At 41.5% G+C, this 17052-nt stretch overlaps 1 protein-coding gene across 1 annotated transcript in view; it reads left to right on the forward strand.

Moving 5' to 3' along the window:
• The first annotated feature begins 1995 nt into the window (after positions 1–1995).
• The window catches only part of LOC311129383 (SH3 domain-binding protein 4-like), a 59676-nt gene continuing 44619 nt past the window's right edge, over positions 1996–17052 (forward strand). Inside the window, exon 1 of the mRNA XM_084161668.1 lies at positions 1996–2076. The gene's annotated coding sequence lies outside the window, so the exon portion shown is untranslated. The remainder of the gene's footprint in view (positions 2077–17052) is intronic.

The following is a 17052-nucleotide window of genomic DNA, read 5'->3' on the forward strand; positions in this document are numbered from 1 at the left end:
ACAGGAGGGGACTGAGTGAACCAGCACAACACATTTTGACTGGGACGCATGTGACAGCCTTTAAAGGCCCAATGCAGTCAAAATAGTGATTTTCCTGTGTTTTATATATATTTCCACACTATGAGGTTGGAATAATACTGTGAAATTGTGAAAATGATGATAATGCCGTTTTAGTGTAAGAGCTGTTTGAAAAGACCACCTGAAATTTCAGCCTGTTTTGGTGGGATGGAGTTTTGGCCTCCCTGGTGACATCAATTAGTTAATAGACCAAAACGAAAGAGATTTCTAAATCTCTCTGCCAATAAAAGCTAGTTTTCAGTTTTCCCCTCCGCACTCAGACCACTCCCAGACAGTCCTAGTAAAATGTTTGCAAAATTCTTGCTTGCATTTTTTCTTTTTTTTGTACTATTTTAATTTAAAACAATCACAGTAAGATACTTCATTGTTACCCAGAAATTATTTGATATTGAGTTAAGCATTGGACCTTTAAAGACGCCCATATGCTAGGTTTGGTTTGCTCCAAGCAGAACTCGGTTAGGCAAAGCAAACGTCTGTGCCTTATACTCCCTTAAAAGATCTTCGCTTGAAAATCAAGAAAAAATTGGCAATATTACTGTTTGTCCCTCTTGAGACAAAGTAGCAACAACATAGCCAGTATACATGCTGTGTTCAAAACAACTGGGAACTCAGAACTCGGAAATCTCCAACTTCCGACTTCAGTGCGTTCAAGACAATTTGGAACTCTGAAAAAAACGAGCTGGGAAAATTCGTTTTGAACAGTCATCCAACTCGGAGTTCCAAGTCAAAAACTCTGGGATCTTTCTATAGCTCTGACTTTCCAACCTGAAAATCAGCGCTGTCATGATTTGACAAAAAAAAAAAATCAGAGTTCCCAGTTGTCTTGAAAGCACCAACACTTCCTCAAATTAGCCTGACGATAAATCAAGCAATCTGCAATTCATTTTGACAGTTTTTACAAGGAGGTCTTAGTTGCACAATTTTACATCTAACTAAGATGTTTGGTGCAGTATTTATCAAGTGCAAAATGGCCATGAAAATTAGTTGTCTCTCGTTGAATGACAACAAACACTTTATTGAAGAATCCGGTCCATAGTTCCCACTCCTACTAGGAGTAGTACTGTTGACCAATCACCAACGGAGGGGCGTAGACTTCGGCTACCGAACTTCGACTTGCCTCAAGAAAAAATGAGGCGTGCGCAAACAGCGGGAAGAAAACCCTGCCGAAACCAAAACGAACAAAAAAGTCACAAAATGTGGTCATAATACTGTATATGCGCAAACTGTTTCGACTGGGAAGCATGCAACAGGCTTTATCACCTCCCTTGTCCGTCAGACACAGGTTGGGGGCCCCCTGGAGGTTGGGGGACCTCTGGCAAGGGCCCTGCATGCCCGTTCGGTAATCCGGCCATGGGTAGGCTACCCTTCCTTCCAGTTATCCTCACCCCCACCTCCCCATTAACCCAGAATAGGCAATAAACAATATCCTAGCCTACACTGCAAACAAATAAAGTATGTCATCTAATGGAATTACTTCAAACTTCCAAGAACCTGTTTTTTCTCCTCTCAGGCATAAAATAGATTGGTTGGATGGTGTGATACACTGAGAATAAAATGCAACCAGCCATTACCAAGACCAGTCATAGATAGGCTTTAGCTCCTGATGAAGGCCTACTTCACACATCTGATTTTGACATCCAAAGGGTCTGTTTATGAGAACTATATGCCTATTGACCTTACAAATCTCTTATGTGGTATTTTCAAATAGTGTAGTATGATGAGAATGAGAGTAGTATGCCAGTCTATTAGATTTTTTCTTTACATTAAAGTGTAGTACAGAGAAAAGTAATCTGAAACTCCTAAAATTACATCATATCCATATGCAACTACTCTGATCCACGCCCCTCCCTCGCGGTGACATCAGCAGGGTCCTGCTCTCGCTCTCTCTTCCCATCGCCAAAGACTCACAAAGGAGTACAACTGGATAGTAGGAACTCGCAAAACTACGCCCGTCTGATGCATTTATTTCAAAGGACTTATTTAAGAGACTTTTACTAGGTGAGCTAAGATTTTTAAGTTCTTATTCCCATGTTTTCAAATGTTCTCATAGTTTAGGAACCTCGTTAGCTCATTTATGAATAACTTTTAAAAATTCAGAGTGGGGACCGTAGTTGTGACGTTCTTTTAATGGAAATTATTGTAATTTTAATGGTTGATAATTTTACGAGGCGAGGGGGCAGTGCAGCCACTTAGCTGACCAAAGGTGGGTGGGTTTTTCTGTCTTTGCGGTGCTAATTTGTAGCTCTACCTACATTGTTTATTTTTACCACCACATGCACCCTATAAATCACTAAAACACTATCTCTCTGCCACCGCTCAAGTTTTGCTCCCAATTATAAAAGCAGTTTTGCCTTCTTGAATAATGGCAGTCATAAATTGTCGAAATTGTCTCCACTCTCCATCACCTATTGAACACAACAATTTAAAATGTTTTAAGAGTGGTGCATTCGCAATATTGATGTACTGTATGTGACAGTCGGTGCCGAATTAAGATTAGGGAAGACGATTTTTTAATGAGCATGGCCTTATTTCTATGACAGCATATTGGATGACTGTCATTTATATTCCATTCACCCAGCTCAACGTATCATCGATAGGTTTAGGCTACTCGAATATGCCCTAAACCCATCATGAGCATTCTACAACCTAGCCTACAACTGAAAGTTTATAATGTAGGTGAACAGGTCGAGATCTAATCAAGGTGACACATTCAATACTGCCTTGTATACTTTTGCGTGAATCGAGCTGATCTGGTGTGTTAACATTAGTCCAAACAGTTAAAACGAGAGTTTCTATTGGACAGATTCAAATAGGCCCCTCCCTGTTTCATTCCGTTTGCTTCCGTTTAAGAAACATTTTGCAACAGAATCGGCGGAATGAATAAACCCCTGATCACCCCTGCGCAGCACACAGTTCACTTTCATAGCAGCCACATACAGCATCATCACTTTGCTCAATGTATAATTCCTTCTTGCATCTACTCTCTTCCTCTCACCTTTTCCCTTTGCTTGTGGACTTCAGTGCACAACACAACAGCTGTCTGTGACCAGGCGCAAAAACCACTTCAAGCCAAACCTTCATACCAGAACCGCTAACTGCTACAAAGCCTACATCATTGTCACTACTCATTAGTGTCGTGGCAAGGAAACAAAACACAAAGCGGATTTAACTTCTTTAGGAAAACAGCCCTAATGTTCGATACAAACATAATTGTGTTGTCATCCAGAGTCACATTTATTTTCCAAGCTATAGCACCCAATATTTTACATACAGCATATTTTTTTTATGGACCATAGAGTTTGGTCTGCTTCGTGTTTTTCATTTTTGCCATGGAAAAAATATTGCAATTCTGGTATCGTTCCGGTTCTAGTTGTAACCATATTAACATTATAGTCAACAAACTACAACTAACGCGTTAGTAAACCCACGATCCAATAGCATTCCTCTATGTTTGAGTCGGGTTGTTGAGTAGGCTAAAGTAGCTGCCCAAGTAAGGGAAGGTAAAATAAGAACAATAAAACATACAACAAAATATAGCTAGCGCTCTCTCTCTGCTGCTTCTCCTTCATTTTTAAGAAATTAATTTGTTAAAATCTGTTCAACTATTGTGTTTCTCTTTCTGAGTCAACTACTCACCACACTTTATGCACTGCAGTGCTAATTAGCTGTAGTAAAATCTTTCAGTGCTAGATTCCTTCTCTGATCCTTTGATTGTATGGAAAACATGTCAGTTCATACTGCAAGAGCTCTGATAGGTTGGAAGACGTCCCCCAGAAATCGTCACAACAAATCTATGGAAGGGGTTGAGAACCACGAGCGTCCTAGGGTTTTTATTGAAGTCAGTTTACTCAGAGGAGGAAGGAAAATAGCTGTCCTCCGGCTACACCATGGTGCTCCCCTACAAGGTGCTGTTGAGGCTACTGTAGAACTTCATTGCAAAAAGGTATTTTAATCAGTTATTTGGTGATGTGAATATATTTAGGTTAGTTTTATCTAGAAAGGATATCTTTTTTAAAATGTTTCACAATTTTATTTCATGAAACTTACTTAGTAGGATGGTCCTCTCCTTCCTCCACTGATGAAATCAAGTCTCCCCCTCCATTTAAAAGTTGGTCAAACGGCACTGGCTCGCATGCGTGAAATTCGTTGCCATGGTATCAAACAATCCAACTCACACAACGTAAATTAGGAGTTTGAATAGTAGTGAATTTGTGTCATGTGGATATGGTGCACTTTCTCCTGTTAATGTGAAGTTTTCCCGATCTGCATTCAATATTCCCTTGCGAGTCTCCGCATTCTATTTTAAAGCCTTGCTTGGGGAGAATAGCTTAATTGGTCAGAATGTTCATTTATGCATTAAGCTCAGGGTGAAATCTCACAAGCCTTGTAATCTGTTTACTCATCACTCTCCTCATTGAGCAAGGCCTTGAGGAAGGCTTCAGTCAATGTGCTTCTAAATCAAATCACATTTTATTTGCCACATGCTTCATAAACAACAGGTTTAGACTAACAGTGAAATGCTTACGGGTCCTTTTCCAACAATGCAGAGTTACAGATAAAAATAGAAATAGTGACATGAGGAATAAATACACAGTGAATAACAATAATGAGTAAAACATAACATGGCTGTATACAGGAAGTACCAGGTAATAACATGGCTATATACAGGAAGTACCAGGTAATAGCATGGCTATATAAAGGAAATACTAGGTAATAACATGGCTATATACAGGAAGTACCAGGTAATAACATGGCTATATACAGGAAGTACCAGGTAATAACATGGCTGTATACAGGAAGTACCAGGTAACAACATGGCTATATACAGGAAATACCAGGTAATAGCATGGCTGTATACAGGAAGTACCAGGTAACAACATGGCTGTATACAGGAAGTACCAGGTAACAACATGGCTGTATACAGGAAGTACCAGGTAACAACATGGCTGTATACAGGAAGTACCAGGTAACAACATGGCTGTATACAGGAAGTACCAGGTAACAACATGGCTGTATACAGGAAGTACCAGGTAACAACATGGCTGTATACAGGAAGTACCAGGTAACAACATGGCTGTATACAGGAAGTACCAGGTAATAACATGGCTATATACAGGGAGTACCAGGTAATAACATGGCTATATGCAGGGAGTACCAGGTAATAACATGGCTATATGCAGGGAGTACCAGGTAATAACATGGCTATATGCAGGGAGTACCAGGTAATAACATGGCTATATGCAGGGAGTACCAGGTAATAACATGGCTATATGCAGGGAGTACCAGGTAATAACATGGCTATATGCAGGGAGTACCAGGTAATAACATGGCTATATGCAGGGAGTACCAGGTAATAACATGGCTATATGCAGGGAGTACCAGGTAATAACTTGGCTATGTGCAGGGGTACCAGGTAATAACATGGCTATATACAGGGAGTACCCAAGCCTTACTTACGATTCAGTACTACACAAATTGGTTTAATTATTTCTTTACTAGCTAATAAAATGGGAACACAGGATAAACATACACACTCTGCACCGGTTATTGACTGGAGAAAACAGGTCCCTAGCGGAATGACAACAACATGGCTGCTTGTTAACAAGAAGAGATGGAGAGAGAGAGGGACAGAGATAATACTTTGATACATTAGAAACTACGCTCACCTACTGCACCCATATACTTTGAGTAAGAAATCATGAATGTATTTACGTGCAAGGCCTGGTTCGCCGTGTATCTCTTTGTGGACAGGACCTCCCTGGAAAAGGAGTTGGGCCTTCTCGTGGCATGCTTGTAAGGCTCTGATTGTCCAAAAAGTTCCAACAAGTCTTCTACTGTTGTTCTCTTCTTTGTAGTGGTCCAGTGTCCGATGTCGTGTAGTCCTGAACAGAACTACAGAGTTGATTTTCCTTCCATTCGCTCTTGAAGATGCTTCTTTGAAAATAGGCTAGCCAGCCGTATTGATGATTCCCAGTGGGGTGATGGCGTAGCGTAATAGGATGAGCCTACTTAAATTCGCTTTCGAAGATACTTTACTTAGGACAGCTAATCAGCCGTACCAGTGATTGTCCGGGAGGGGAGTTTATTATCTTCACCTCATGTTGAGATTCAAAGTTCCAACCATTTTAAACGTGTAGCTGCCACTTTCACGTTATCTGGTCTGATATGTTAATTCCTTTACCCATCTGTATGCACTCTGCACTAAAAGGGGCGGATCCATCAGGCTGACACGCTTTCTGACCTCACTTTGGGCGGTGACTAGTAACTGTGACTAGTTATGAAAAACAATTCTCATATAAGTTCTCAAATCACATCCCTCTTTTAACAAAAACACTTTCATCATTTTTCATATTATATGCCCAAAGCATAGGATGGACACTTTGTACATGTAGTGGGTATACTTTCCAAGTTACAGTATTTCCTATATAACATTTTTAATCACAAAATAACAAACAGAATGGATCGCCTCTGACCATTCCCCACGTTATACGTTAGGAATATTATTCCAGTATTTGCTAAAGTTTCAGCTGAAAAAAAGTATTGTTGAAACAAAGACATTCCTTTGGGGATCTTGAGAGGGAGAGCCTGGGCTTTCTTGATGTACGATAGGGCGTGAGCTGTTAACCCCCCTCTACGGGTCTGATTTAAAGTTATTAATTGCAAACCTGATCTGACCTATTTGGATTCACATGAACTGTCATGACAGTGGGTAGAGACCAGTGTGCGTGCATAGAGTCAGTGCAATAGAGTTAGTATTAAAAAGAAAACAAGGGTCAATGCAGGTAGTCCGGGTAGCCATTTGATTAGCTCTTTAGCAGCTTTGTTTAGCAGTCTTGTGGCATGGGGGTAAAAGCTGTACGGGTCCTGTTGGTTTTAGAGAACGACTGATGTGTTTTTTTTAAGGCCGATACCGATTTCTGGGGGTCAAGGAGACCGATGGACGATATTGTAGGCCGATATTCAATAGCGTTCAATTTGAACATTTTGATGACAACATTTCCCAGAGACAGCCATGTGTGCATTAATGCATCCATTTAAAAATCAAACAATACATTTTGATTTTGTTTTGATAAACTGGGTAAATTTAAGATGGCATGTTCAATAGGAGTGTGTGCATGCATTGAGTTATTGAGCTTGTTTTGGCTGATCTGTGGAGTCTATGGTGCTACAGATAACAAACAATATGTTTGCTTTCCATTTGGGACTTCTATTACATACACAAAAAAAACAAAACATGTATGCACGCATGACTGTAAGTCGCTTTGGATAAAAGCGTCTGCTAAATGGCATATTATTATTATTATTATTATTATATTAGCCTACTGATTAACAACTTTTGCATAGAAGCATCACTCCAGCATGTCACGTCTGTATTGAAGGACATATATATAATAATATAATAAGCCATTTAGCAGACGCTTTTATCCAAAGCGACTTACAGTCATGCGTGCATACATTTTTGTGTATGGGTGGTCCCGGGGATCGAACCCACTACCTTGGCGTTACATCATATAGGCACTGCTGTTAGTTTGGGAATATAAAATAACATCTATTCAATGCAAATGAGTCCAACGTAATGTCGTGATTTGTGATCACGGATGTGATTGGGAAAACATTTAATTTTTTTTGCTGTCAGGATGAAATTCAAAACAACTAAATTGGCTAGTTCAGCTATATGTCAAGAAATGGGCGGGTTGTAACTTGATCCTACTGCTACGATTGGATAAAACTAGGCTGTAACGCCGCTGCCTTTCACATCTCTTTCCATTGCTCATACCACTTGGTGCTATTTACTGATACTATGACAACTAGCTCAATGGTGAAGACATTTACTGCCAAGCCATAAATGTGCCTAATATCTTACTAAACATATATTCTTCATTTGTAAATGATGTCTGAGTGTTGGAGTGTGCCCTGGCTATCCGTAAATAAAAAAACAAAACTAAAAAATGTTATTTCTTCTGGTTTGCTTAATATAAGTAATTTGAAATGATTTGAACTTGATACTTAAGTATATTTTAGCGATTACATTTATTTTTGATACTTAAGTATATTTAAAACCAAATACTTTTAGACTTTTACTCAAGTAGTATTTTACTGGGTGACTTTCACTTTTACTTGAGTCATTTTCTATTAAGTTATCTTTACTTTTAAAGTATGACAATTGGGTACTTTTTCCACCACTGCAATTACGGATACGATTGCGGTTGGTCAGATCAACACATCAGTAAATAGCTAACGTTACCCCGCAAGTCAGATGGCTCGTTGCCGAAAAAGGTGCATGTTCAAAATTTTAACCGGCTAATGTTAGCTAGCTACGTTGGCTATCTGCTCCTATCTGAAATCTAAGCACCATGTTTATCTAGCCAGCTAGCATAATAGCTAATATAGCTAGCTAGATAACACCACAGATGAAAGGGTTAGTTATCGTTATCTTTTCTAACAGGTCACATAGGTACAGTATCTACTTAGCTAGCTTGCTTATTGCATGGATGTCCGGGCATGTTGACACGAGCCTTATTGTTAGTGAATTAACTAAACTAATATTTGCAACAGGAGTTCGATTTTGGTCACTGTGTCATTTCATCAATTTCTCAATACTGCACCTTTCTGTTGGAGAATGAGCTCTCTTGATGCTTGCTGATGATTATCTAGACATTCTAGACATTCCTCGGCATTGTGCAGTGCTCGTGGCTCAGGCGGTGAGTGGCGGCTGGCGTAGCAGCAGTTTTGCTATGTAGAGGGTCTATCGGCAAAGCCAATAGACAGGGGCCGATAGACTTTAAAAGGCAATTATCGGTCGTTCTCTAGTTGGTTCCAGACTTGGTGCACTGGTACCGCTTGCTGTGCGGTAACAGAGAGAATGGTCAATGGTGGCTGTGATTGGTGCTATTAGGGAGACAGTCCTAATAGTAAATTAAAAAACAGTAGCCATGGATGACTGCTGTCATTGGGCGGATTCGATTGCTTCGCAGTGCTAACTGTGCCGGCTGCGACTAGAGATCCTGGTTCGAATCCAGGCTCTGTCGCAGCCGGCCGCGACCGGGAGACTCATGGGCGGCGCACAATTGGCCCAGCGTCGTCCAGGGTAGGGGAGGGAATGGCCGGCAGGGATGTAGCTCAGTTGATAGAGCATGGCGTTTGCAACGCCAGGGTTGTGGGTTCGTTTCCCACGGGGGGCCAGTATAAAAAAAAATATATGTATTCACTAACTGTAAGTCGCTCTGGATAAGGGCGTCTGCTAAATGACTAAAATGTAAATGTAAATGTAATGCTGAGCCGCGGATTACCGGTCTATGGCCCGTGACGTGAACGGGCAAAAGCGGCGAGGGAGGAGCGCCCTTCTCAATAATCTGCGGCGCTCGGTCATGTTGTCAACAAGGCAGCATGGTGCATCGTCCAGAATCCTACAACTTCTCTTTTCCATAAAATATATGTTTGAATTTTCAAATTAGTTTTCATTGGGAAGGCAGATACAGCGTTTTCATCAAAAGCAGTCACTTTTGCATGTGAAAACACAGAATCCTACTCATTATTCCAGGTGCTTAATTACTTCAATTTTGTTTTGAGCCGACTTCGCCGTGGGCTTTGAACGGTGCACCTGGCTCAAGCCCGGGAGGCAGCCCGGTTCCAAAACCAATGCAATCAACTTTCACCCGGTGCAAAATAGGCCTGCCTGCTCAGATTAATCTAATTCCCTCATTCCTGTCCTCTGTTATATTTATTTACTTTAACCTATCTGCATTAGATGGACTCCTAGGAGAATAATAATCAGCCTTTAAAGTGTGCATAATTAAAATCTGCATGCGGAACAGCATATCATCTCAAATGCTTGTCTTTTCCCATCATACGGTCAGTCACCTTCAAGCTTCATAATTAGTACAAAATCTCTACAAATGTATTTTGCACAGCTGTTCATTCATCTTTATACACTGAACAAAAAGATAAACGGGTTGGTCCCATGTTTCATGAGCTGAAATAAAAGATCCCAGAAATGTTCCATATGCACAAAAGGCTTATTTCTCTCAGATTGTGTGCACACATTAGTTTACATCCCTGTTAGTGAGCATTTCTCCTTTGCCAAGATAATCCATCCACCTGACAGGTGTGGCAGATCAAGAAGCTGCTTAAACAGCATGATCATTACACAGGTGCACCTTGTGCAGGGGACAATAAAAGGCCACTCTAAAATGTGCAGTTTTGTCACACAACACAATGCCACAGATGTCTCAAGTTTTGAGGGAGCGTGCAGTTGGCATGCTGACTGCAGGAATGTCCACCAGAGCCATTGCCAGAGAATTGAATGATCATTTCTCTACCATAAGCCGCCTCCAACGTCGTTTTTAGAGAATTTGGCAGTACGCCCAACCGACCTCACAACCGCAGACCACATGTATGGTGTCATGTGGGCGAGCGGTTTGCTCATGTACATGTTGTGAACCGAGTGCCCCATTGTGGCGGGGGGGTTATGGTATGGGCAGGCATAAGCTACGGAAAACAAGCACAATTGCATTTTATCGATGGCAATTTGAATGCACAGAGATACCGTGCCGAGATCCTGAGGCCCATTTTAAGGTATATTTGACCAAATGATGCATATCTGTATTCCCAGGAATGTGAAATCCATAGATTAGAGCCTAATTAATTGATTTCAAATGACTGATTTCCTCATATGAACTGTAACTCAGTTAAATCTTTGAAATTGTTGCATGTTGCGTTTTATATTTTTGTTCAGTATAGAATAAATAACTTATAGCTTGGAGCACCATTAACCCATGTTTGTGCACAACACAGTGATCTATTTTAATAGATTGAAATGTTTTCCACAGTTTGTGGGCCTGAGAAGAGTCTTGCTCTTTTACTTTGACTGAAGTTCATATTAAATAATGCATGGACTTGGCTGGTCCTGGTATGTTTTATTTAGTCAGCCGGGACAGAGCGTCTTAGTGCGCTAGCGGGTGACATGGAGATCAGATCTTGTCTCATTGCTGCAACTCCCCAACGGGCTCGGGAGGCGAAGGTCGAGTCATGCATCCTCCGAAACATGACCCGCCAAACCGAGCTTCTTAACACCCGCTCACTTAACCCGGAAGCTAGGCACTCCAATGTGTCAGAGGAAACACCGGTCACCTGACTACCGAGGTCAGCCTGCAGGCGCTCGTACAGCCACAAGGAGTTGCTCGAGCGAGATGAGCCAAGTAAAGCCCCTCCGGCCAAACCCTTCCCTAACTCAGACAATGCTGGGCCAATTGTGCACCGCCCTATGGGACTCCCGATCACGGCCGGTTGTGAAACAGCCCGGGAACGTACCAGGATCTGTAGTGACTCCTCTAGCACTGCAATGCAGTGCCTTAGACCGCTGCGCCACTCGGGAGTCCACGAGATCAGTCATTTTCAATGTGGAACTATATGGTCTCCAGAGATCTGAAAACAATCAATCAACAGGCAGACATATTGATATAAGAGATCAATGACAACATAGTGCAACCAATAATGAATAGGTAATGAAGTCTGTTCAGTATGACATTTGAAGTTGTAATCTGGTGATGGCATTTAATTTCCCGTGGATGGAATTTCCTTCTCTTATCTCCCATCTCCAGCCTACTTTCTGATGTTTCTCAGGTCACTTGTATAATACCAAAACCTCTGACAAAGCATAATTTATTTTTTCATCTCTCAGAGCTCCCTCTTGAGTGACAAATTGATTTAAATGGAGTTCATTGTGTGAATGAATGTGCATGTGATTCCAGATAAGCTGCTCCCACAGTGAGAACGTGCCTCTCCGCACTCTCCCTGTGTACGTTAGTGCTGGGACGAGGGTCCAGCTGGTTAGTTACTGCGTGCTTTACAACAGAGGGCACACTGGCACAATTGGCATCAGACAGGACAGCTTTGTTGGCCCCGGGGCACCCTGTCTGACTCATGGATAATAGCCACATATGGCCTGGTGTGACTCATACTAGAGGTTTGGTTGTGTCATTCTGTATCCTTCCATTCAGCGTGGGTTGTAAGTGATTGTGTTCTTTAAGTGTTGAACAGTTTTAATCAACAGTGATTTCTTAAGATGGAGGAGACCGACCTTCCTGTAGCTTCTGTTTGATTGTGTCCATGTTTCTAATGCCCATCTCCACAGGGATGTATTAACTGGATCACCTAGACAACCTTTCTCTCACCTTTATTTGTATAACACCAGCCCATCAGCTTTTGGGTGTTCCCATTCTGAGTCTTGGTGTACAACCAGTGTTGTTGATAACCTGGAACATGCAGTGGCTTGTCGAAAGAGAGATTAGGAAGTGAAACCAGAGGCTACATTTCCCCTTGGATTCCAACGTTACCATACCATTCCTCGTACTTCATGGTGAGACTGGCAATGTGATGAGAAGAGAATTCCACAGACATGTCTGATTTATAAAGCCTGTATTGACAGTTGGAACACACCCTATCTTTGTTATTGAAATAATGATTCTTTTTCACTTCATCCCCTGCGCCAATTTAGGATGAAATATTTATGTTCAAAGCTTTCAAGTGAATGAGGTGGAGAGGGATAGCCAACGCTAGTAGCCATATTTCACCTCCGTTAGCAAAAAGGGGCTTTCCACTAGGCATAATGCCAGTTTTTTGACTCTTTGCAATGTCATACACAACCACAACATAGTTTTAATGCATTTTCGGCAAAAGTTTAGAAAGGACATTGTATTACCATGTCTGATTTGCAAGACAGATGTTTGCATGCATAGAAATGTTGGGCTATTAGTCAAATGTTTACCAACCCCTTCAAATCTCCTCACTGGCTGTAAACCAATCTCAGTACCATGTGAGACAAATGATGTCACTGAAGAATCCAGAATCTGATGTTTTCAGAGCTGGCAGACAAAATCAGTCAATGTACACAGTGAGGCTTCTGTTATGGTTCTCCATCAACATTGGTCTTTGATTACATTATCTTTGATTGGCCAATAGTCAATAGAGCCACACATAGTGCCATGAAGAGTGTCTCTGAATTATGTCGGAGCTAAATCTTTAGAAAGTTGTTTGTTCTCCTAGACCACAGTTTATGTGCAGGCTATCAGGGCTTCATGGTGGTTATAAAACTCACGACACAGAGGAGTCTAGACCACTCCTGAAACATTCACCTCTGGGATAACACCTATTCTTTATTATCTAGATTCAGCCGCGGGCAAAAAATAATATTGAGCGGATGGTCGGGGGGCCGGAACATAATATATATATTTTTAGACATAATATATATTTTTTGACCACAAGAAGCCTAAACAGATATAATATTGGACTAAAACGTAATCATTTCAAACCTCGATTACATTTGGGAACGTTGTTCTGCGTAGGGTGGCGTCTTTCGGATGGGATGTTAAAACGGGTGTCCTGACTCTCTGTGGTTATTCAAAATCCCTTGCCGCTTATTGTAAGAGTAGGGGTGTTCACCCCGGTGTCATGGCTATATTCCCAACATGGCCACATTCCATCATGGCCACCTAATCATCCCCCTCATTCCTAATGGGCATACATCACTCCTCACCTCTCCACCTGATGGCTGATGTATGGTGAGAGTTCTGGCACAAAAATGGTCGCCGTGCATCACTGAGGTGGCTGCTACACATTGATGGTGGATGAGCTGAGTTTCCCCCTACTATGTAAAGCGCTTTAAGTAACTCAGTTGGTAGACAAGTGCTATATAAATCCAATCAACATATTTCCAAAATTAAATCACTTGGAGCTGATTTCCTGGTGTTTTTACAGTCTTTTATGTCCAACAATGAAAATGCAACAATTTTTTTGGCTCAGAAAACTTGGGGGGGCAAATAAAACCACCCGCAGGCCAAATCCGGCAAGCGTGCCGCCAGTTGGGGAACCCTGCTTTAGTGCATGCTTTCAGTAGATTTCTGGTAGCCAAAGATATTCAGCTTTCAGGAAGACTGGTTACAATGGTTTACAAGTGAGCTTATTATTGGCTAAGACTGCCCTTAGATCGGAGGGTGACGTCCGGTTTGGACCAGCCAAGACCAGAGCAGTGTTAACATAAGGCGATAGAGAGCACACACAGTTTCCTGGGATTGAGGCATCTGTGTCGTCAGCATTATCTGGTAATTCCCCAAACAATTCAAGAACCTGAGCCTTGGATTTGAACAAGAGAAGTGACAACATGCCTTTGAGTTTAACTAAGGATTGTATCGACTGTATTGCCATATTCCATAGATTTTTAAAGCACTTCTCATTATTTGCTTGCAGTTTCTTTTTAAAATCGCAAGAGCTGAGAACAATGCACAGTCAAGAAGAAGTCAAGCTGAGTCACAGTTGAAGTCAGGGGATGTTACGGAGGAGGCAGTGGGACGCATGGGGGATCTGGCTGCCCCTCATCACAAAGGCATTTCCTCCTTGTTGCTGCTCCTCAGGCACGTCCTGTTCATGAACGGCCCTCCTTAAACATAGAGGCAAGAACCTCCTCTGTTCCTATGTACTAGGGATGGGCATTTGAAATGATTTCACTATTCAAACAATACCATTGTATTTTTTTCGGATATCCGTATAGTTGAAATGGATGTTTTAAAGACAACATGTTTTATTGTTTATTATTGTAATTGTTTTATTCAATGGGGACTTGCTTGCGCGACTCAGGAGAGGAGATGCACTCAGCTTGTTGTTAGAGAGGGAGAGAGACTCGCACAAGTTAACCTATTGCAGCGACAAGTTAGTCTATCTATCATCTCATCAGGTAGTGTCTGTCTTGACTGCATCAAATCGATGTAAAGAAGCTACTCTAGCCAGCTAGGAAGGCTTATTGAGGCTATTTTAATGCGCTCCCTGGGTCCTTGTCCCCCTGTTGGTTGAAAATGTGGTATATTTGTAATTCCATTTTGCATTGATTAGAAATCTCCTACTTCACTTGCTACACATGGAGCCTCTGACGGTAGTGCTGCTCTGTATTACTAATGCGGTCCGCACCAGTGAAATCTCATCACTGGAACGCTCTGTCCATCTGGTGTCAGTAAACATTTCTGGAGCACTATGTGCACATATTCACTGTCAAAAGGGAGCCAACACAATGTCCTGTATGTACCCTCCAACAGAAGAATAGCTCTACATGGAACATTAACCACATCATCTTGGTGTCTGAGTCCATATCCTGTGTGGAGGTTGATGGTGGATTGAGAATAGCTTCATACCTGAAGACATTATAGATTTGTTGATACTTCAAGGGGCTTTAAAATTCTGAATCAATTAGCAAAATGATCCTTGGTATGACCTTAAAACAATTCCATATAGCTTAGTAGTAGCTTGTAGGCATTGTTTTACTTTGTTTCCTTTGGACACCCTTTTCCTTTTGAGATGTGAAAGCAGGGTCACTCTTCCCTTCCCTACAGTGCCTTTCAAAAGTCTTCATCCCCCTTGGCGTTTTTCCTATTTTTATGCATTACAACATGTAATTTAAATGGATTTTTATTTGGATTTCATGTAATGGACATACACAAAATAGTACAAATTGGTGAAGTGAAATGAAAAAAATTACTTGTTTAAAAAAATTCTAAAAAATAAATATGTATTCACCCCCTTTGCTATGAAGCCCCTAAATAAGATCTGGTGCAACCAATTACCTTCAGAAGTCACATAATTAGTTAAATAAAGTCCACCTGTGTGCAATCTAAGTGTCACATGATCTGTCACATGATCTCAGTATATATACACCTGTTCTGAAAGGCCCCAGAGTCTGCAACACCACTAAGCAAGGGGCACCATGAAGACCAATGAGCTTTCCAAACAGTTCAGGGACAAAGTTGTGGAGAAGTATAGATCAGGGTTGGGTTATAAAAAAATATCAGAAACTTAGAACATCCCACGGAGCACCATTTAAATCCATTATTAAAAAATGGAAAGAATATGGCACCACAACAAACCTGCCAAGAGAGGGCCGCCCACCAAAACTCACGGACCAGGCAAGGAGGGCATTAATCAGAGAGGCAACAAAGACACCAAATATAACCCTGAATGAGCTACAAAGCTCCACCGCGGATATTGGAGTATCTGTCCATAGGACCACTTTAAGCCGTACACTCCACAGAGCTGGGCTTTACAGAAGAGTGGCCAGAAAAAAGCCATTGATAAAAGAAAAAAATAAGCAAACACGTTTGGTGTTCTCACCCCGAGAACACCATCCCCACAGTGAAGCATGGTGGTGGCAGAATCATGCTGTGGGATGTGTTTCATTGGCAGGGACTCGGAAACTGGTCAGAATTTAAGGAATGATGGATGGCGCTAAATACAGGGAAACTCTTGAGGGGAAACCTGTTTCAGTCTTCCAAAGATTTGAGACTGGGACGGAGGTTCACCTTCCAGCAGGACAATGACCTTAAGCATACTGCTAAAGCAACACTCGAGTGGTTTAAGGGGAAACATTTAAATATCTTGGAATGGCGTAGTCAAAGCCCCGACCTCAATCCAATTGAGAATCTGTGGTATTACTTAAAGATTGCTGTACACCAGCGGAACTCATCCGACTTGAAGGAGCTGGAGCAGTTTTGCCTTGAAGAATGGGCAAAAATCCCAGTGGCTAGATGTGCCAAGCTTATAGAGACATACCCCAAGAGACTTGCAGCTGTAATTGCTGCAAAAGGTGGCTCTACAAAGTATTGAATTTGGGGGGGGTGAATAGTTATGCACGCTCAAGTTCTGTTTTTTCTGTCTTATATTTTGTTTGTTTTACAATCTTCAAAGTGGTAGGCATGTTGTGTAAATCAAATGATACAAATCCCCCAAAAACTCCATTTTAATTCTAGGTTGTAAGGCAACAAAATAAGAAAAATGCCAAGGGGGTGAATACTTTCGCAAGCCACTGTATTTCAGTTGGACCTCTCAAGTTTCACACCGAAACAATAAACTGTAGAGCTGGTATCTTTTTCCATTTTCACATTCAGCAGATTGTCTGATAACAGAAAGTAACCTAGCTATGCAGGAGAGCTGGAT

This window comes from Coregonus lavaretus, assembly GCF_964263955.1.
Source record: "Coregonus lavaretus genome assembly, chromosome: 5".
Taxonomy (NCBI): Eukaryota; Metazoa; Chordata; class Actinopteri; order Salmoniformes; family Salmonidae; genus Coregonus; species Coregonus lavaretus.